This window comes from Giraffa tippelskirchi, chromosome 5 (genome assembly GCF_054371585.1).
Source record: "Giraffa tippelskirchi isolate mGirTip1 chromosome 5, T2T-mGirTip1v1.2.pri, whole genome shotgun sequence".
Lineage (NCBI taxonomy): Eukaryota > Metazoa > Chordata > Mammalia > Artiodactyla > Giraffidae > Giraffa > Giraffa tippelskirchi.
The window spans coordinates 120,639,374-120,661,129 of record NC_137279.1 but is presented as its reverse complement, the minus strand read 5'-3'; the positions used below and the strand labels follow the sequence as shown (position 1 = coordinate 120,661,129).

At 38.9% G+C, this 21,756-nt stretch overlaps 1 protein-coding gene and 1 long non-coding RNA gene across 2 annotated transcripts in view; one reads left to right on the top strand and one right to left on the bottom strand.

Annotated features, from left to right (window-relative positions):
* The window catches only part of SLC30A7 (solute carrier family 30 member 7), a 103,441-nt gene that overhangs the window by 40,154 nt on the left and 41,531 nt on the right, over positions 1–21,756 (top strand). The gene's annotated exons all lie outside the window — the stretch shown is intronic.
* The window catches only part of LOC145507181 (uncharacterized), a 349,446-nt gene continuing 344,014 nt past the window's right edge, over positions 16,325–21,756 (bottom strand). Inside the window, exon 2 of the long non-coding RNA XR_014054670.1 lies at positions 16,325–17,343. This is a non-coding gene — a long non-coding RNA (uncharacterized LOC145507181). The remainder of the gene's footprint in view (positions 17,344–21,756) is intronic.

Below are 21,756 nucleotides of genomic sequence, written 5' to 3'. Positions count from 1 at the left end.
TTAAATTATTTGTACTAGGAAGCGTCTCTGCTGTGTAAAAATCTTTTATAAAGCTTCAAATCTCTCTTCTTCATCTTTGGAATCTTACTATACTTCCTTGAAAGTTCTTTAGCTTAAATATAACATATTCTATGAAACTTAACTAATGATAGATTTGGTTTCTTAGATCTGTTCCTCTTTATTTGCATGTTCAGTGTTCATTTTATTTTGTGTTATAATTCTTGGTTGTTTCTAATACTTCTTAGAGTTGGATCTTAATCTCAACTTTTCTTTGTCTCCAATCTTATATCCTAATTCTATCATTTGTTGCTTGGAAGAGATTGGCCTTTCTGTCTCCTTCTAATTTCTCTTCTGCACTGTGGCCAAAGTGATCTTTCTTCAATAAAGATTATGGTACATGGAAAAATTATCTTGCTTTGAATCTTTCCATGGCTTTCTTGCCCTCAGGATCAAGTGTAAATTCCTTAGTAGGCCTTCATGTTGGGATTCATTTTTCTCTTCAGTCCTTCTCTCACCCCATCTCAATTTATATCTGTTCTCCAGCCATAGTAAGTAACTGTCAGTTCCCTGGAAACATGTTATGAACTCTCTGGATTCTGGGGCTTTCTCATCTTTCCTCTCTGCAAAATAAACTACCCTTACATTGAGTGCCCTTCTCACTTTCCATTCACCCTCACAAATGCATAGATCTTTCAGTTTAAATGGCTTTCCTTGAAGAAGCCTTTTCCTGATTTTCTGCATCTCAGGAGGGGTTAGGTGAACCTGTAGCACCACCTGCTACTCCTCTTACAGCATTTACTTAGAGCCTGTCTTATTTTCTCCCTTAAGCTCCATGGCAACCCACTCTAGTACTCTTGCCTGGAAAATCCCATGAATGGAGGGGCCTGGTAGGCTACAGTCCATGGGGTCGCGAAGAGTCAGACATTACTGGGTGACTTCACTTTCACTTTTCACTTGCATGCATTGGAGCAGGAAATGGCAACCCACTCCAGTATTCTTGCCTGGAGAATCCCAGGGACAAAGGAGCCTGGTGGGCTGCTGTTTTTGGGGTTGCACAGCGTTGGACACTACTGAAGCGATTTAGCAGCAGCAGCAGCAGCAAGCTCCATGAGGGCAAACTGTTTTTTCATGATTGTAAAGTCAGCACCGCCAGGTAAAACTTGATACATTTTTTTATTTAAATCAAAATAAATTTGTGTTTTTTTCAGTCTCAGAGAATGACTTTCTCTAATCCTAAATGGGGAATTCTTACTTAGTTCTAGTCCCATTCAGTTGTTCCACGAGAAATATGAATAAATAAATAAATAAACACACACAAGACAAGAGAACCTTTTTTTGTTGTTGTTGAAATATAACACATTGAAAAGCTATACAAATTATTTTCAGCAAATATTTATTAAGTAAGTACCTCTTACCAGGGTAGTGAAAGGACAAGATACTTACTGTTTTGATATTACATTATAGCAGAAGAGAGAGACACAAATCAATCAATAAACCAATATCAAGCAGTTATTGTACAGAGAGTTAATATGGGGTTGTAGTGACTAAGATACCACTTTTTTTTTTTTTGGTAAATTAATTTATTTTTTGGAGGCTAATTACTTTACAATATTGTAGTGGTTTTTGCCATGCATTGACATGAGTCAGCCATGGGTGTACATGTGTCCCCCATCCTGAACCCCGCTCCCACCTCCTTCCCCATCCCATCGCTCAGGGTCATCCCAGTGCACTAGCCCTGAGTGCCCTGTCTCATGCATCGAACCTGGACTGGCGATCTATTTCACATATGGTAATATACATGTTTCAATGCTGTCTCTCAAATCATCCCACCCTTGTCTTCTCCCACAGAGTCCAAAAGTCTATTCTTTACATCTGGGTCTCTTTTGCTGTCTCGCATATAGGGGTCATCATTACCATCTTTCTAAATTCCATATATATGCATTAATATACTGTATTGGTGTTTTTCTTTCTGGCTTATTTCACTCTGTATAATAGGCTCCAGTTTCATCCACCTCATTAGAACTGATTCAAAAGCATTCTTGTTAATAGCTGAGTAATATTCCATTGTGTACATGTACCACAGCTTTCTTATCCATTCATCTGCTGATGGACATCTAGGTTGCTTCCACGTCCTAGCTGTTGTAAACAGTGCTGCAGTGAACATTGGGGTACACGTGTCTCTTTCAGTTCTGGTTTTCACAGGGTGTATGCCCAGCAGTGGCATTGCTATGGCAGTTCTATTTCCAGTTTTTTAAGGAATCTCCACACTGTTCTCCATAGTGGCTGTACTAGTTTGCATTCTTACCAACAGTGTAAGAGGGTTCCCTTTTCTCCGCACTCTCTCCAGCATTTATTGTTTGTAGACTTTTTGATAGCGCCATTCTGACCAGGGTGAGATGGTACCTCATTGTGGTTTTGATTTGTATTTCTCTGATAGTGAGTGATGTTGAGCATCTTTTCATGTGTTTGTCAACCATCTATATGTCTTCTTTGGAGAAATGTGTTTCATTCTTTGGCCCATTTTTTGATTGAGTCGTTTAATTTTTTGGAATTGAGCTGCATGAACTGCTTGTATATTTTTGAGATTAATTCTTTTTCAGTTGCTTCGTTTGCTATTTTCTTCCATTCTGAAGGCTGTCTTTTCACTTTGCTTATAGTGTCCTTCATTGTGCAAAAGCTTTTAAGTTTAATTAGGTCCCATTTGTTTATTTTTGCTTTTATTTCCATTACTCTGGGAGGTGGGTCATAGAGGATCCTGCTGTGATTTATGTCAGAGAGTGTTTTGCCTATGTTTTCACCTAGGAGTTTTATAGTCTCCGGTCTTACATTTAGATCTTTAATCCATTTTGAGTTTAATTTTGTGTATGGTGTTAGAAAGTGTTCTAGTTTCATTCTTTTTTGAGTGGTTGACCAGTTTTCCAAGCACCACTTGTTAAAGAGATTGTCTTTTCTCCATTGTATATTCTTGCCTCCTTTGTCAAAGATAAGGTGTCCATAGGTGCGTGGATTTATCTCTGGGATTTCTATTTTGTTCCATTGATCTATATTTCTGTGTTTGTGCCAGTACCATACTGTCTTGATGACTGTAGCTTTGTAGTAGAGCCTGAAGTCAGACATGTTGATTCCTCCAGTTCCATTCTTCTTTCTCAAGATTACTTTGGCTATTCGAGGCTTTTTGTATTTCCATACGAATTGTGAAATTATTTGTTCTAGTTCTGTGAAAAATACCATTGGTAGCTTAATAGGGATTGCATTGACTCAATAGATTGCTTTGGGTAGTGTACTCATTTTCACTGTATTGATTTTTCCCATCCATGAACATGGTATATTTCTCCATCTATTTGTGTCATCTTTGATTTCTTTCATCAGTGTTTTATAGTTTTCTATATATAAGTCTTTTGTTTCTTTAGGTAGATTTATTCCTTAGTATTTTATTTTTGTCATTGCAATGGTGAATGGAATTGTTTCCTTAATTTCTCTTTCTGTTTTCTCATTGTTAGTGTATAGGAATGCAAGAGATCTTTGTGTTAATTTTATATCCTGAAACTTTACTATATTCATTGATTAGCTCTAGTAATTTTCTGGTGATGTCTTTAGGGTTTTCTGTGTAGAGGATCATGTCATCTGCAAACAGTGAGAGTTTTACTTCTTCTTTTCCAACCTGGATTCTTTTCATTCCTTTTTCTTCTCTGATTGCTATGGTTAAAACTTCCAAAACTATGTTGAATAGTAGTGGTGAGAATGGGCACCCTAGCCTTGTTCCTGACTTTAGGGGAAATGTTTTCACTTTTTCACCATTGAGGATAATGTTTGCTGTGGGTTTGTCATATATAGCTTTTATTATGTTGAGGTATGTTCCTTTTATGCCTACTTTCTGGAGGGTTTTTATCATAAATCGATGTTGAATTTTGTCAAAGGCTTTCTCTGCATCTATTGAGATAATCATATGCTTTTTATCTTTCAATATGTTAATGTAGTGTATCACATTAATTGATTCGTGAATATTGAAGCATCCTTACATCCCTGGGATAAAGCCCACTTGGTCATGATGTATGATCTTTTTAATATGTTGTTGGATTCTGTTTGCTAGAATTTTGTTGAGGATTTTTTCATCTATGTTCATCAGTGACATTGGCCTGTAGGTTTTTTTGTGGCATCTTTGTCAGGTTTTGGTATTAGGGTGATGGTGGCCTCACAGAATGAGTTTGGCAGTTTACCTTCCTCTGCAATTTTCTGGAAGAGTTTGAGTAGGATAGGTGTTAGCTCTTCTCTAAATTTTTGGTAGAATTCAACTGTGAAGCCATCTGGTCCTGGGCTTTTGTTTGTTGGAACATTTTTGATTACAGTTTCAGTTTCCGTGCTTGTGATGAGTCTGTTGAGATTTTCTATTTCTTCCTAGCTCAGTTTTTGAAGGTTATACTTTTCTAAGAATTCATCCATTTCTTCCAAGTTGTCCATTTTATTGGCATATAGTTGCTGATAGTAGTCTCTTATGATCCTTTGTATTTCTGTGTTGTCTGTTGTGATTTCTCCATTTTCATTTCTAATTTTGTTGATTTGATTCTTCTCCCTTTTTTTCTTGATGAGTCTGGCTAATGGTTCTCAAAGAACCAGCTTTTAGTTTTGTTGATTTTTTCTATAATCTCCTTTGTTTCTTTTTCACTTATTTCTGCCCTAATTTTTATGATTTCTTTCCTTCTACTAACCCTGGGGTTCTTCATTCTTTTTCTAGTTGCTTTAGGTGCAGGTAAGTTATTTATTTGATTTTTCTCTTGTTTCTTGAGGTAAGCTTGTATTGCTATGAACCTTTCCCTTAGCACTGCTTTTACTGAATCCCATAGGTTTTTGGTTGTCGTGTTTTCATTTTTATTTGTTTCTATGCATATTTTGATTTCTTTTTTGTTTTCTTCTGTGATTTATTGGTTATTCAGAAGCATGTTGTTTTGCCTCCATATGTTTGTATTTTTCATCGGTTTTTTTCCTGTAATTGACATCTAATCTTACCGATTGTGATCAGAAAAGATGCTTGAAACAGTTTCAATTTTTTCAAATTTATCAAGGCTGGATTTATGGCCCAGGATGTGATCTATCCTGGAGAATGTTCCATGTGCACTTGAGAAAAAGGTGAAATTCATTGTTTTGGGATGAAGTGTCGTATAGATATCAATTAGGTCTAATTGGTCCATTGTATCATTTAAAGTTTGTGTTCCTTGCTAATTTTCTGTTTGGTTGATCTATCCATAGGTGTGAGTGGGGTATTAAAGTCTCCCACTATTATTGTGTTATTGTTAATTTCCCCTTTCATACTTGTTAGCATTTGCCTTACATATTGTGGTGCTCCTGTGTTGGGTGCATATATATTTATAATTGTTATATCTTCTTCTTGGATTGATCCTGTGATCATTATGTACTGTCCTTCTTTGTCTCTTTTCACGGCCTTTATTTTAAAGTCTATTTTATCTGATATGAGTATTGCTACTTCTGCTTTCTTTTGGTCTCCATTTGCATGAAATATCTTTTTACAGCCCTTCACTTGCAGTCTGTATGTGTCCCTTGTTTTGAAGTGGGTCTTGTGCAGACAGCATATATAGGGGTCTTATTTTTGTATCCATTCAGCCAGTCTTTGTCTTTTGATTGGGGCATTCAACCCATTTACATTTAAGGTAATTATTGATAAGTATGATCTCGTTGCCATTTACTTTGTTGTTTTGGGTTCGAGTTTATAAACCTTTTCTGTGTTTTCCTGTCTAGAGATTATCGTTTAGCATTTGTTGAAGAGCTGGTTTGGTGGTGCTGAATTCTCTCAGCTTTTGCTTGTCTGTAAAGCTTTTGATTTCTCCTTCATATCCGAGTGAGATCCTTGCTGGGTACAGTAATCTGGGTTGTAGGTTTTTCTCTTTCATCATTTTAAGTATGTCCTGCCATTCCCTTCTGGCCTGAAGAGTTTCTATTAAAAGATCAGCTGTTATCTGTATGGGAATCCCCTTATGTGTTATTTGTTGCTTTTCCCTTGCTGCTTTTAATATTTGCTCTTTGTGTTTCATCTTTGTTAATTTGATTAACATGTGTCTTGGGCTGTTTTGCCTTGGGTTTATCCTGTTTGGGACTCTCTGGGTTTCTTGGACTTGGGTGGCTATTTCCTTCCCCATTTTAGGGAAGTTTTCAACTGTTATCTCCTCAAGTATTTTCTATGGCCTTTCTTTTTGTCTTCTTCAGGGACTCCTATGATTCGGATGTTGGGGCGTTTAACATTGTCCCAGAGGTCTCTAAGGTTGTTCTTATTTCTTTTAATTCTTTCTTCTTTTTTCCTCTCTGCTTCATTTATTTCCACCATTCTACCTTCCACCTCACTTATCCTATCTTCTTCCTCAGTTATTCTTCTGTTGGTTCCCTCCAGGGTGCCTTATTGCATTATTCATTATTGATTGACTCTTTTTTATTTCTTCTAGGTCCTTGTTAAACATTTCTTGCATCTTCTCAGTTCTTGTCTCTAGTCTGTTTATTTGTAACTCCATTTTGTTTTCAAGATTTTGGATCATCTTTACTGTCATTATTCTGAATTCTTTTTCAGGTAGACTCCTTATCTATTCCTCATTTTGTTGGTTTGGTGAGCATTTATCATGTTCTTTTACCTGCTGGTGGAGAAGGCAATGGCACCCTACTCCAGTACTCTTGCCTGGAAAATCCCATGGATGGAGGAGCCTGGTGAGCTGCAGTCCATGAGGTCGCTAAGAGTCGGACATGACTGAGCGACTTCACTTTCACTCTTCCCTTTCGTGCATTGGAGAAGGAAATGGCAACCCACTCCAGTGTTCTTTCCTGGAGAATCCCAGGGACGGGGGAGCCTGGTGGACTGCTGTCTATGGGGTTGCACGGAGTCGGACATGTCTGAAGCGACTTAGCAGCAGCAGCAGTTACCTGCTAAATATTTCTCTGCCTTTTCATCTTGTTTGGATTGCTGTGTTTGGGGTTGCCTTTCTGTATGCTGGAAGTGTGTGGTTCCTCTTTATTGTGGAGGTTGCTTCCTGTGGGTGGGGTTGGACTAGTCGCTTATCAAGGTTTTCTGGTTAGGGAAGGTTGTGTCGATGTTCTCGTGGGTGGAGCTGGATCTCTTCTCTGGAGTGTAATGAAGTGTCCAGTACTGAGTTTTAAGATGTCTGTGGGTTTGTTGTGACTTTGGGCAGCCTGTATTTTAATGCTCAGCGATATGTTCCTGCATTGCTGGAGAATTAGCATGGTATGTCTTAGTCTGGAACTTGTTAACTCTTGGGTGGAGCTTGGTTTCAGTGCAGGTGTGGAGGCTTTGGGATGAGCTCTTGTTGATTAATGTTCCCTGGGGTTAGAAGTTTTCTGGTGTTCTCAAGTTTTGGATTTAAGCCTCCTGCGTCTGGCTTTCAGTCTTATTCTTACAGTAGCCTCAAGACTTCTCCATCCATACAGCACAGATGATAGAACATCTAGGTTAATGGAGAAAAGATTCTCCACAGTGAGGGATACCCAGAGAGGTTCGCAGAGTTACATACAGAGGAGAAGAGGGAGGAGGGAGATAGAGGTGACCAGGAGGAGAAGAGGGGAAATCAAAAGAGAGAGCAGTCTAGCCAGTAATCAAGTCCCTGTGTGCTCTCCACAGTCTGGAACACCCAGAGAGGTTCACGGAGTTACACAAAGAGAAGAGGGAGGAGAGAGATAGAGGTGACCAGGAGGAGAAGAGGTGCAGTCAAAAGGGGAGAGACCAATGTAGCCAGTAATCAGTTCCCTAAGTGTTCTCCACAGCCTGGAACACCCAGAGAGATTCACAGAGTTAAGCAGAGAAGAGAAACGGGAGGGAGGAGATAGAGGTGACCTGGGGGAGAAAAGAGAGAGTCAAAAGGGGAGAGAGCAATCAAGCCAGTAATCACACCCCTAAGCAAAAATGGGTACTGAAGATTAGATTCTTAAAGGTGCAAAATTGATAGCAGATACCAAAAAACAAAGATTAAAAATCTAGAGTAGAAGTTACACTCTGAAAAATACAATATTGAAAATACAAAGCAATCACAAAAATTATAAAAAATATATATATGAAATTTGCTTTAGAAATAGGGTCTTTTTTTTGCAAGGTAATAGTAGGTTATAAAAGTGAAATTTAAAGGAGTAATAAAGAACTTAAAATTAAAAAAAAATTTTTTTAATTGAAATAATAATAGTAAAAATAATAATAGTAAAAATATATCTAGGAATTTCTCTGGAGCTGTTGAGGTCAGTGTGGGGTCAGTTCAGTTTCAGATAGTTCCTTGTTCCAGCTTATACTTCTTCTCAAGGTATATAAGGCCCCTTCCAATGCTTAGTCAGTGCTAACTGCAAGCTTTTAATTTGTTGCACCTGTCACTTCCAGAGTAGTGCCCTCTTCTTTGTTAATTTTGGCTTTCTCTGTTTGCACGTCTCTTCAGTGTCTAATTTCCGCCCTGACACAATGGGGCAAAGGTGGTCACTTATTTGGGCTCACTTGTTCAGTTGTGCTGTGGGGAGGGAGGGACACTGCAGACAGATATCACTGGCATGTGTGCGGAGTGCTCGCAGTGTATGGACCACACTGGGTTTGTCCCAGCTCACGGCGTATGTGCTTCCTGGTCTACACTGCTCAGGCTCCAGGTTGCTCTGCAGGGGAACTGTCCAAAGTGGGCCCTGGGTTTCGTGCACTTCCCGATCTAAGCTGCTCAGGTTCAGGTTCAGGTTCTTGGGTATTCCACAAAGGCAAGGACTTGGTTGGGCGTGCGTTTTGTGCCCTTCCCAGATCCTAGCAGCTCAGGTGACCAGGTGCTTGATGAGCGCACTGTCCCAGGTGGGCTGTGCTTCTTAATCACCTCCCCCATCCCGGCCGCTCAGTTTCCTGGGTGCACCACAAGAGTGCCGTCTCAGGTGTGCCATGTGTCTCCTCTGGGGAGCTGATCTCTGGTTGCGCCCCTCCTGGCAGAGGTCAACCCTTCAGGATCCCAGGAAGACTTGGTTAGCAACTGGGAGTCTGCTCACAGTTTGGTGGACGATGCCGTCTCTGGGGCTGAAATTGTCCCTCGCCCTCCGGCTCTGGCTGTTGCCCAGCTGCCTCTCTGTCTCTGGTGGGAGGATGGTCTGGTCTGCAGCCAGCTATCTCTTCTTTGGTATTCGCTCAATCCTTTGTTCTGTGAGCAGGTCAGGCTGTGCCTTAGGTTAGAGCTTTTCACAGGAAAGTTCTCTCTGTCTCTTTTTTTTTCTCTCTCTCTGGCTGTCTCACATTTGGGTTGCTATCTTACCTTAGCTCCCTCAGATTGTCCTCAGGGTGTTCAGGCCCGGTCCTTACCCTAATCATGCAGCCCCTGCCTCCCTGTTCAGCCCCACTCGCTGGTGGTAAATGCGAACGTCTGGGCTACTTCTCTGCTGGGAGTTGCGGTTAGGCACGTATTCTCTGTTTTTTTTTCCTCCTAGTTATGATGCCCTCTGAGATTCCAAAACTCCCCACAGACCTGCCGTTGAGAGGGTTTCCTGATGTTTGGAAACTTCTCCTCCTTCACGACTCCCTCCCCGGGACGGGTCTCAGTCCCTCACTCTTCTGTCTCTCCTTTTGTCTTATATTTTGTCCTATCTCCTTTTGAAGAGAATGGGCTGCCTTTCTGGGTGCTTGGTGTCCTCCACCAGCATTCAGAAGTTGTTTTGTGGAAGTTGCTCAGCGTTCAAATGATCTTTTGATGAATTTGTGGAGGAGACAGTGGTCTCCTGTCCTGTTTCTCCACCATCTTAGGACTGCCCCCTCGAGATACCACTTTAGATTTAGTCATAAGGGAAGACTTCTGAAGAGGGAGGGTTTTGAGTCAAAATGTCTAAGAGAGCACTCTAGCCTAAGGAACAGCTAGTGTAAAAGCCCTGTAGTGAAAAGAACGTTAGCACTGAAAGGAGGTTGGTATGGCAGAAGTATAGGGAGTAAGGGGAGAGTGCTTTGAAATGAAGTTGGAGAGATAGGCCTGGGAAAATGAGCCAGAGTTAGGAGTTTGGATTTTTATTTCAGGTGGAGGAGGAAACCATAGGAGTGACGTTATTTGATTTGTATCATTAAAAATGATTTTGAAAAAAAAAAAAGATTTTGGCTGCTGTGAAGATAGTAGGATTAAAGGGGGGGCAAGAGGGCACACAGGCAGATTAGCTAGAAAGCTATTATAGTGGAACAAATAAGAGGCCTGGGTTCCTTGGTCTAAGGTACTAATAATTGAGGAGGTGGAAAGACTAGGTAAAGTTAGAAAATGCTTTGGGCCTAGAGCTGATAAGATTTGCTCATAGATACAAATGTTTAGGTGAAAGGTTCAGTGAAAGAGGGGAAATTAAGGATACTTCCTAGAGTTTTTACATGAGCAACTGAGTAAATGAAGGTGCCTCTACTGAAAGAGAAAACTAGGGGAAGAGTTTATCTGTTTCAAAGGCATTGCTGATCGGAAGTTCTGTTTTGGTTGTTGCTAGATTTGAGATCTCTCGTTAGACATTTATTTGGAGATCTCAGGTAGGTGGTGCAAGTAAAAGTACGGAATTCTTGGGAGCACTCAGCTCCCAAGAATATATAGGATTGGAATATAAAGGATTGGAAATACTGGGTTGGCCAAAAAGTTCATCAACCCAGTAGTTCACATATAAAGTCATAGAGTGGCATTTATGTGGCATGAATACCACAATTCCTACCACTTCCATTTTCCTGGAAAGCCACCATCTTTTCTGCTGAACCCAATTTAGCTTCAGGGAGTACTGCTTCAGTCAGCCACAACCAATCAACTACAGTTGGCTTTCAAGATGAACCTATAAAACCTATGTGTCCTTATGTAAGTCCTACTGACCTGTTTATAAAGCTTTTTCTCAGTAGTTTACAAAAATACATAGTCTCAAATTCATATAATTTGATTCTTTTTCATTTTGTTATTCTTTTACTTGTTCTTTTCTTCTGTTAGCAAAAGTAATACATATTGATTGTAAAAAACTCAAATGTTACTGAAATGTACAACTTGTCTATTGAAATATCCTCTTAATCTCACCACTTGGAGATAAAGCAAACAACTTTACCCTATCTTTAAATTATTTGACAAATGTTTTAGTGCCCACTCTGTGCTAGTTGGTAAACAACGTAGCAGATACCTTACCCTCATGGAGCTTATGTTCTAAGGAAGGTAGAGTCAATAAAGCAGATGAACATGCAGGTAGATAATGTAATGTCACATGACGATAAATTCTATGAAGTAGGTGAAGGGGCTATATTTTAAAAGGACTTGGAAGGTCTTCTGCATGAGGTGACATTTGAGCAGAGACCTTAATACTGCAGGAGAGGAACTTGGGACTGGTCAGAAGAACACTCCAGATAGAGGGAACTTGAAGTAAACACACTGAGATGGGAGCATGCCTGGCATGCGAGGAATGGTGACAGGGGAGGGCAGTGAGCAGGGTAGAGAGTGGCAGGTTCAGATCAGTTCAGTTCAGTCCTCAGTTGTGTCCGACTCTTTGTGACCCCATAGACTGCAGCATGCTAGGCTTCCCTGTCCATCACCAACTCCTGGAGCTTGCTCAAATTCATGTCCATTGAGTCGGTGGTGCCATCCTACCATCTCATCCTCTGTTGTCCCCTTCTCCTCCTGCCTTCAGTCTTACCCAGCATCGGGGTGGTGGTAGGTATATTTAGAGTTTGGGGAAGGGAGTGAGGTAGAAGATAGAAATTTGGGTGTCCTCCATTTATGTATGATATTTAAAGCCATGAGATTGGATGAGTTTGCCCAGAGAATGAGTATAGATAGAAGAAGCCTAAGGACTGAGCCCTAGGGGAAATGGGGAACAGGAGGCAACTCCAGCAGAGGAGAGTAAAGTGGAATGGCCAGTGAGGCGGGGAGAAAGTCATGAGAATGGCTTGCTTTAGGAGCCATGTAAAGAAAATGTTTTAAACAAGAAGGAATGATTAACCCTGTTAAATGCTTTGGGGCTGATAATTGGTAACTTAGATGAGATGCCCAGAAGAGTGATGAAAATGAAAGCCTGATCAGAGTAGCTTTAAGAGAGGTTGGTGGAGAAGAAACAGAGATAACTGTAGTCAACTGCTTTTCAAAGCTCTTTACTGTAAAGGGGAGCAGTGTGACTGCTGGCAACACTAAAGTCTCACTGTGAGATCACTAAATCTCACTGTAAGATTTGTGGTCATGAATTTAAAGTGAAAACAGCCAGCAGTTGTATGTTGGTTCTTTGGTTTTGTTTTCTTTTTTTTCTTTTTCCTAGTCTTGTTTAGCTACTTGGTAAAAAGTATAGAGTAGATAGAGAATTGGATTTAAAAGGTTTTGGGTTTTGTTGGATGAGTACTGAAGGAGTGAGAAAGGAGCAAGGCAGGGTGGGAAACTTAAGATTTAAAGGTAATAATAGATTCTTAAGGCAAAAGTGATAGGAGTGGATTGGATTGGAGTTCTCAGAAGTGTTAGGGAGGATGGATTAGGGGAAGAAATCCAGAAGTAGGAAGGTTTGTGAGATGCTTGAAACTGAGATCTTAAGGTCTAGGGTCTGATCATGGGGGTGGATTCAGCAAAAGATCATCATATAAAGCCAAATGTTGGAATGCATTGTTCACACGGATATTTAATAGAGTAATAAAAAGGATAGAGGTGGAAAGAGAGTAATCCTGTTGCTAAACTTCAGTGTCGGAAGAGGAGCTATAAAGAATTGTATCTCTGTTAATTAGGATGGTTAGAGGGTGGGGGTTCCCTGGTGGCTCGGATGGTAAAGTATTTGCCGGCAGTGCAGGAGACCTGGGTTCGATTCCTGGGTTGGGAATATCCCCTGGAGAAGGGAATGGCTACCCACTCTAGTATTCTCACCTGGAGAATTCCATGGACAGAAGAGCCTGGAGGGCTACAGACTATAGGGTTGCAAAGAGTTGGACACAGCTGAGCACACACGCTAAGAGAGAAAGAGAAAGAGAAAGGGTGGAATAATCTGATGGTGTGGGCCTTAAAGGAGCTGTGATGGGAGATGTAGGAGGAACAGTTGTAGTAGTAAGTGAGGAGGACATTCACCTCCCCACAAGCCTCAGTAGTGCAGGGAGTGTGGAAGAGAAAATGCTGTGGGAAAAATTGTCATTAGGTGATAGCCAGTTTTCAGGTAGAGGAGCAACATGTTATGGCTATTCAGAGGAGAGATTGACGATTTAATGGAAATTGCATGTTTAAAAGTAATTTTTTAAAAATTTTGAAAGTAGTTATGTTGATAAACTTGGAAAAAATATAAGATAGAATAAGGAAAAAAGTTATCTATAGTTCCATTAGCCAAGAGAACTATGTTAATTTAAAAGCTACATAAATCTGTAGCTTGATGTTTGATTCACTTAACTAAAAGGGGCACCTGTGCATTATGGGAAAAAATATATAAACAGGATGCAGAAAAAAGCTTTGTTACTGGTGTGGTATTTTTGAAGCCTTGCTGGAGTTTTTTCTTTTTTTCCTCAAAATCAGTTTTCTGCAACTAACAAAAGCTATTATCTCGTGGTGCTCTGTGACTTTCAGTGTAATCATTTGTAAATACAAAGAAAAGCTGTTTTAATAAAAGAAATTGTCTTTTTGTTAGATGCAAAAGTATTTCAAATGATATGTTTATTTATTATCATATAGAAGAAAAAATAGCCCAACTTTTAGAAGCAAACTGAGGTATAGGCCTTAGAAATGACAAGTAATGGCATAAATTGAGGTCTGCAATGGAAAGATTATACAATAATGAAGTAAATTTATAAATTCCAAATTCTGAATGATTATCTAGATGATTATCATTGTACATGAATACAGGATTTGGATCAGATACTAATTTTGATAAACCTTGTTGATCTTGTGGTTAAATAGGTAATTATTTGTAGCCTATATTAAATTTAATAAGCATTTTTTTTAAACAAGTAAGTATCTACCATATCCTCAAATAGTTTAACATATATGGGAAATTATGGATTTTTTTTCAAGAATGGTTTTGGGTGTAGCCTAACAATTTCCTTTGCGGTTTGTCTTTCAAGTGGTTACAATTTGTGAACCATACTTTTGGAGGCTAAGATAAAGGTAAACAGTTCCCCAAGATTTTAACTTGGGGTTAGTATCCATTTTGTAAAATTGAACATATGGGAATATTATTGCATAGTAATTGTATTTTCTAATTATATGTAAAACCAATAGAGCATTTATAAATACTGATTGATCTAACAGCTTTTCTCATGCAGCATTCTTGCAAAGAATTCCCTAATGCCCTGAAGATTCCATTTGTATGTAATTATTATTAATAACTTCTCACCTACACATCTAGGAAAGTACTGGATATGAAGTATGTTGTCATTTAGTTGCTAAGTCATGTTGGACTCTTGGTGATCCCATGGACTGTGGCTCACCAGGCTCCTCTGTCTATGGGATTTCTCAGGCAAGAATACTGGAGTGGGTTGCCATTTCCTTCTCCAGGGGATCTTCCTGACCCAGGGATCGAACCCACGTCTCCTGTGTCTCTTGCACTGCAGGCAGATGCTTTACCACTAAGCCACCAGGGAAGCCCTGTACTATACTTGGTGGAATTGAGAATAGTCACTCAAGTCATTTTGTGTGTTCAGTGGTTCAGAGGAGGAATCCTAATTAAGAAAGGCTGGTAGATAGTCTTAGAAATACTAGAAGGAATAGAGCAAGTATGATAATGTGTTAGTGATCATAAACCAATAATATTAGATAAGAGAAAGTATTTGAGCCTAAAAAACTAGGAAGAAGAGATTATTCTTTTATGTAAAATATATTTATTTAAACCTTCTAAGAATCAGTGGAAAAACTGACAGTTTGGTAAAGTTACAGATACAAAATTAATATACAAAGTTAGTACACTTAGTGTGTGCTCCGTCATATCTAACTTTTTGTGGCCCCATAGACTGTAGCCAGCCAGGCTCCTCTGTCCATGGAATTTTCCAGGCAAGAATACTGGAGTGGGTTGCCATTTCCTACTCCAGAGGATCTTTCCAACCCAGGGATATATATATAAGCAAAATCCAGTTGAATGATACAATTAAAGAGGAGACACCTTTTCAGTAGCAATAACAAAGACCTTCTAGAGATAAAATGTATAAAACCTTATAGGAGAAAAATTTTAAACACTTCTGAAAAACACCAAAGTAGACCTTCAGAATCTTTTTTTTTTTTTTTTTTTTTTTATAAATTTATTTATTTTACTTGGGGGCTAATTACTTTACAATATTGTAATAGTTTTTGCCATACATTGACAAGAATCAGCCATGGGTTTACATGTGTTCCCCTTCCCGAACCCCCCACCCACCTCCCTCCCCCTCCCATCCCTCTGGATCATCCCACTGCCCCGGCCCCGAGCCCTTGTCACATGCATCGAACATGGAATGGTGCTCTGTTTCACATATGACAATACACATGTCTCAATGCCATTCTCCCAGAACGTCCCACCCTCACCTTCTCCCTCAGAGTCCATAAAATTGTTCCATGCATCTGTGTCTCTCATTCTGTCCCGCATATAGGGTTATCGTTACCATCTTTCAGATTCCATATATATGCATTAGTATACTGTATTGTTGTTTTTCTTTCTGGCTTACTTCACTCTGTATAATGGGCTCCAGTTTCATCCATCTCAGTAGAACCGGTTCAAATGTATTTTTTTTAATGGCTGAGTAATATTCCATTGTGTATATGTACCACAGCTTCCTTATCCATTCATCTGCTGATGGACATCTAGGTTGCTTCCATGTCCTGGCTATTGTAAACAGTGCTGCGATGAACATTGGGGTACACGCGTCTCTTTCAATTCTGGTTTCCTCGGTGTATATGCCTAGCAGTGGGATTGCTGGGTCATATGGCAGTTCTATTCCCAGTTTTTTAAGGAATCTCCACACTGTTCTCCATAGTGGCTGTACTAGTTTGCATTCCCACCAACAGTGTAAGAGGGTTCCCTTTTCTCCACACCCTCTCCAGCATTTATTGCTTGTAGACTTTTGGATAGCAGCCATTCTGACTGGTGTGAAATGATACCTCATTGTGGTTTTGATTTGCATTTCTCTAATAATGAGTGATGTTGAGCATCTTTTCATGTGTTTGTTAGCCATCTGTATGTCTTCTTTGGAGAAATGTCTGTTTAGTTCTTTGGCCCATTTTTTGATTGGGTCATTTATTTTTCGGGAATTCAGCTGCAGAAGTTGCTTGTATATTTTTGAGATTAATTGTTTGTCTGTTGCTTCATTTGCTATTATTTTCTCCCATTCTGAAGGCTGTCTTTTCACCTTGTTTATAGTTTCCTTTGTTGTGCAAAAGCTTTTAATTTTAATTAGGTCCCATTTGTTTATTTTTGCTTTTATTTCCAATATTCTGGGAGGTGGGTCATGGAGGATCCTGCTGTGATTTATGTCGGAGAGTGTTTTGCCTATGTTTTCCTCTAGGAGTTTTATTGTTTCTGGTCTTACGTTTAGATCTTTAATCCATTTTGAGTTTATTTTTGTGTACGGTGTTAGGAAGTGTTCTAGTTTCATTCTTTTACAAGTGGTTGACCAGTTTTCCCAGCACCACTTGTTAAAGAGGTTGTCTTTTCTCCATTGTATATTCTTGCCTCCTTTGTCGAAGATAAGGTGTCCATATGTGCGTGGGTTTATCTCTGGGCTTTCTATTTTGTTCCATTGATCTATATTTCTATCTTTGTGCCAGTACCATACTGTCTTGATGACTGTGGCTTTGTAGTAGAGTCTGAAGTCAGGCAGGTTGATTCCTCCAGTTCCATTCTTCTTCCTCAAGATTGCTTTGGCTATTCGAGGTTTCTTATATTTCCATACAAATTGTGAGATGATTTGTTCTAGTTCTGTGAAAAATACCATTGGTAGCTTGATAGGGATTGCATTGAATCTGTAGATTGCTTTGGGTAGAATACTCATTTTCACTATATTAATTCTTCCAATCCATGAACACGGTATATTTCTCCATCTGTTTGTGTCCTCTTTGATTTCTTTCATCAGTGTTTTATAGTTTTCTATATATAAGTCTTTTGTTTCTTTAGGTAGATATATTCCTAAGTATTTTATTCTTTTTGATGCAATGGTGAATGGTATTGTTTCCTTAATTTCTCTTTCTGTTTTCTCATTATTGGAGTATAGGAATGCAAGGGATTTCTGTGTGTTAATTTTATATCCTGCAACTTTACTATATTCATTGATCAACTCTAGTAATTTTCTAGTAGAGTCTTTAGGGTTTTCTATGTAGAGGATCATGTCATCTGCAAACAGTGAGAGTTTTACTTCTTCTTTTCCTATCTGTATTCCTTTTATTTCTTTTTCAGCTCTGATTGCTGTGGCCAAAACTTCCAAAACTATGTTGAATAGTAGTGGTGAAAGTGGGCATCCTTGCCTTGTTCCTGACTTTAGGGGAAATGCTTTCAATTTTTCACCATTGAGGATAATGTTTGCTGTGGGTTTGTCATATATAGCTTTTATTATGTTGAGATATGTTCCTTCTATTCCTGCTTTCTGGAGGGTTTTAATCATAAATGGATGCTGAATTTTGTCAAAGGCTTTTTCTGCATCTATTGAGATAACCATATGGTTTTTTTCTTTCAATTTGTTAATGTGGTGTATTACATTGATTGATTTGCGGATGTTAAAAAAACCTTGCATTCCTGGGATAAAGCCCACTTGGTCATGATGTATGATCTTTTTAATATGATGTTGGATTCTGTTTGCTAGAATTTTATTAAGGATTTTTGCATCTATGTTCATCAGTGATATTGGCCTGTAGTTTTCCTTTTTTGTGACATCTTTGTCTGGTTTTGGAATTAGGGTGATGGTGGCCTCATAGAATGAGTTTGGAAGTTTACCATCTTCTGCAATTTTCTGGAAGAGTTTGAGCAGGATAGGTGTTAGCTCTTCTCTAAATTTTTGGTAGAATTCCGCTGTGAAGCCGTCTGGTCCTGGGCTTTTGTTTGCTGGAAGATTTCTGATTACACTTTCGATTTCCGTGCTTGTGATGGGTCTGTTAAGATCTTCTATTTCTTCCTGGTTCAGTTTTGGAAAGTTATACTTTTCTAAGAATTTGTCCATTTCTTCCAAGTTGTCCATTTTATTGGCATATAGCTGTTGGTAGTAGTCTCTTATGATCCTTTGTATTTCTGTGGAATCTGTTGTGATCTCTCCATTTTCATTTCTAATTTTGTTGATCTGATTCTTCTCCCTTTGTTTCTTGATGAGTCTGGCTAATGGCTTATCAATTTTGTTTATCTTCTCGAAAAACCAGCTTTTAGTTTTGTTGATTTTTGCTATGGTCTCTTTTGTTTCTTTTGCATTTATTTCTGCCCTAATTTTTAAGATTTCTTTCCTTCTACTGACCCTGGGGTTTTTCATTTCTTCCTTCTCTAGTTGCTTTAGGTGTAGAGTTAGTTGATTTATTTGATTTTTTTCTTGTTTCTTGAGGTACGCCTGTATTGCTATGAACCTTCCCCTTAGTATTGCTTTTACAGTGTCCCATAGGTTTTGGGTTGTTGTGTTTTCATTTTCATTCGTTTCTATGCATAATTTTATTTCTTTTTTGATTTCTTCTGTGATTTGTTGGTTATTCAGAAGCGTGTTGTTTAGCCTCCATATGTTGGAACTTTTAATAGTTTTTTTCCTGTAATTGAGGTCTAATCTTACTGCATTGTGGTCAGAGAAGATGGCTGGGATGATTTCAATTTTTTTGAATTTACCAAGGCTAGATTTATGGCCCAGGATGTGATCTATCCTGGAGAAAGTTCCATGTGCACTTGAGAAAAAGGTAAAATTGATTGTTTTGGGGTGGAAACTCCTGTAAATATCAATTAAATCTAATTTGTCTATTGTATCATTTAAAGTTTGTGTTTCCTTGTTAATTTTCTGTTTAGTTGATCTATCCATATGCGTGAGTGGAGTATTAAAGTCTCCCACTATTATTGTGTTATTGTTAATTTCCCCTTTCATACTTGTTAGTATTTGCCTTATATATTGTGGTGCTCCTATGTTGGGTGCATATATATTTATGATTGTTACGTCTTCTTCTTGAATTGATCCTTTGATCTTTATGTAGTGTCCTTCTTTGTCCCTTTTCACATCCTTTATTTTAAAGTCTATTTTATCTGAAATGAGTATTGCGACTCCTGCTTTCTTTTGGTCTCCGTTTGCATGGAATATGTTTTTCCATCCTTTCACTTTCAGCCTGTGTGTGTCCCTAGTTTTGAGGTGGGTCTCTTGTAGACAGCATATATAGGGGTCTTGTTTTTGTATCCATTCAGCAACCCTTTGCCTTTTGGTTGGGGCATTCAACCCATTTACATTTAAGGTAATTATTGATAAGTATGATCCCGTTGCCATTTACTTTGTTGTTTTGAGTTCGTGTTGAAACATCCTTTCTGTGTTTCCTGTTTAGAGAAGATCCTTTAGCATTTGCTGGAGAGCTGGTTTGGTGGTGCTGAATTCCCTCAGCTCTTGCTTGCCTGTAAAGCTTTTGAATTCTCCTTCATATCTGAATGAGATCCTTGCTGGGTACAGTAATCTGGGTTGTAGATTATTCTCTTTCATTACTTTAAGTATGTCCTGCCATTCCCTTCTAGCCTGAAGGGTTTCTATTGAAAGATCAGCTGTTATCCTTATGGGGATCCCCTTGTGTGTTATTTGTTGTTTTTCCCTTGCTGCTTTTAATATTTGTTCTTTGTGTTTGATCTTTGTTAATTTGATTAATATGTGTCTTGGGGTGTTTCGCCTTGGGTTTATCCTGTTTGGAACTCTCTGGGTTTCTTGGACTTCTGTGACTATTTCTTTCCTCAATTTAGGGAAATTCTCAACTATTATCTCCTCGAGTATTTTTTCATGGCCTTTCCTTTTATCTTCTTCTTCTGGGACTCCTATGATTCGAATGTTGGGGCGTTTCATATTGTCCCAGAGGTCCCGGAGGTTTTCCTCATTTCTTTTGATTCTTTTTTCTTTTTTCCTCTCTGCTTCGTTTATTTCCATCATTCTATCTTCTACCTCACTTATCCTATCTTCTGCCTCCGTTATTCTACTGTTGGTTCCCTCCAGAGTGTCTTTTATCTCCTTTATTTCATTATTCATTCTATATTGATTCCTTTTTATTTCTTCTAAGTCCTTGATAAACATTTCTTGCATCTTCTCAATCTTTGTCTCCAGGCTATTTATCTGTAACTCCATTTTGCTTTCAAGATTTTGGATCATTTTTATTATCCTTATTCTAAATTCTTTTTCGGATAGATTCCCTATCTCCTCCTCTTTTGTTTGGCTTTGTGGGCATTTCTCATTTTCCTTTACTTGCTGAGTATTTCTCTGCCTTTTCATCTTGTTTAGATTGCTGTGTTAGGCGTGGCCCTTCTGTATTCTGGTAGTATGAAGTTCCTCTTTGTTGTGGAGGTTCCTCACTGCGGTTGGGGTTGGACAGGTGGCTTGTCAAGGTTTCCTGGTTGGGGGAGCTTGTGTCGGTGTTCTGGTGGGTGGAGCTGGATTTCTGCTCTCTTGAGTGTAATGGAGTGACCAGTATTAATTTTTGAGATGTCTATGGATTTGGTGTGCCTCTGGGCAGCCTGTATATTGATGCTCAGGTCTATGTTCCCGCGTTGCTGGAGAATTTGCGTGGTATGTCTTGCTCTGGAACTTATTATCTCTTGGGTGGAGCTTGGTTTCAGTGAATTTATGGAGGCTATTGGATGGTCTCTTATTAATTAATGTTTCCCCTGGCTTTCAGTCTTATTCTTGCAGTAGCTTCAAGACTTCTCCTTCCATACAGCCTCAATAATAAAACTTTTAGGTTAATGGTGAAAAGATTCTCCACAGTGAGGGATACCCAGAAAGGTTCACTGAGTTACATGGAGAGATGAGGTGGGGGGGGTGGGTTGAAGTGACCAGGAGGGGAAGAGGGGAATTCAAATGTGGAGAGAGCAATCTAGCCAGTAAGCACTTCCCTCTGTGCTTTCCACAGTTTGGAACCCTCAGAGTGATTCACAGAGATACATAGAGAGGGGGGAGGAAGGTAACAGAGGTGAGCATGAGTAGAAAGGGAGGAATTAAGAGGGGAGAGAGAGATCTGGGCAGTATCCTGTTCCTGAAGTGTTCTCCGGTACCCAGAACACCCTCAGAGATTCACAGAATTGGGTTGAGAAGAGAAGGAGGAGGGTGGGAGATAGAGGTTCCCTGGGGGAGAAGAAAGAGCATCAATAGGGGGAGAGAGTGATCAGGCCAGTGATCACACTCCTGAGTAAAAATGGGTCCTAAAGATTGGGTTCTTAAATGTACAAAGTTGATATCAAATATGTAAAACACAGATTAAAAATCTAGAGTAGAGGTTAGACTCTTATAAAACTTACAATCTAAAAAAAAAAAAAAAAAGAAAAAAGGGAACAGTGTAAAAAGAAAAAAAAACAGTAAAACAGTAAAAAAAGAAACAGTAAAAAAATGTAGAACAGGAAAAAAACATTAAAAAAAAACACAAAAGGTATAAGATATATGTATGTAGTTTGCTTCAAAAATAGGGGTTTTTTTTTTTTTTTTGCAAGTTAATAGTGGGTTATGAAAGTTAAAGGTGCAATAGAGGACTTGAAGAAAAAGGAAAGAAGAGAAAAAAAAAATTTTTTTAATTAAAAAAAAAAATTAAAAAAAAATTAAAAAAAATAATAATAGTAAAAAATATATATATCCCGGACTTTCTCTGGAGCTGTTGTGAGCAGTGTGGGATCTGCTCAGTTTTAGATAGATCCTTATTCCTGCTTATA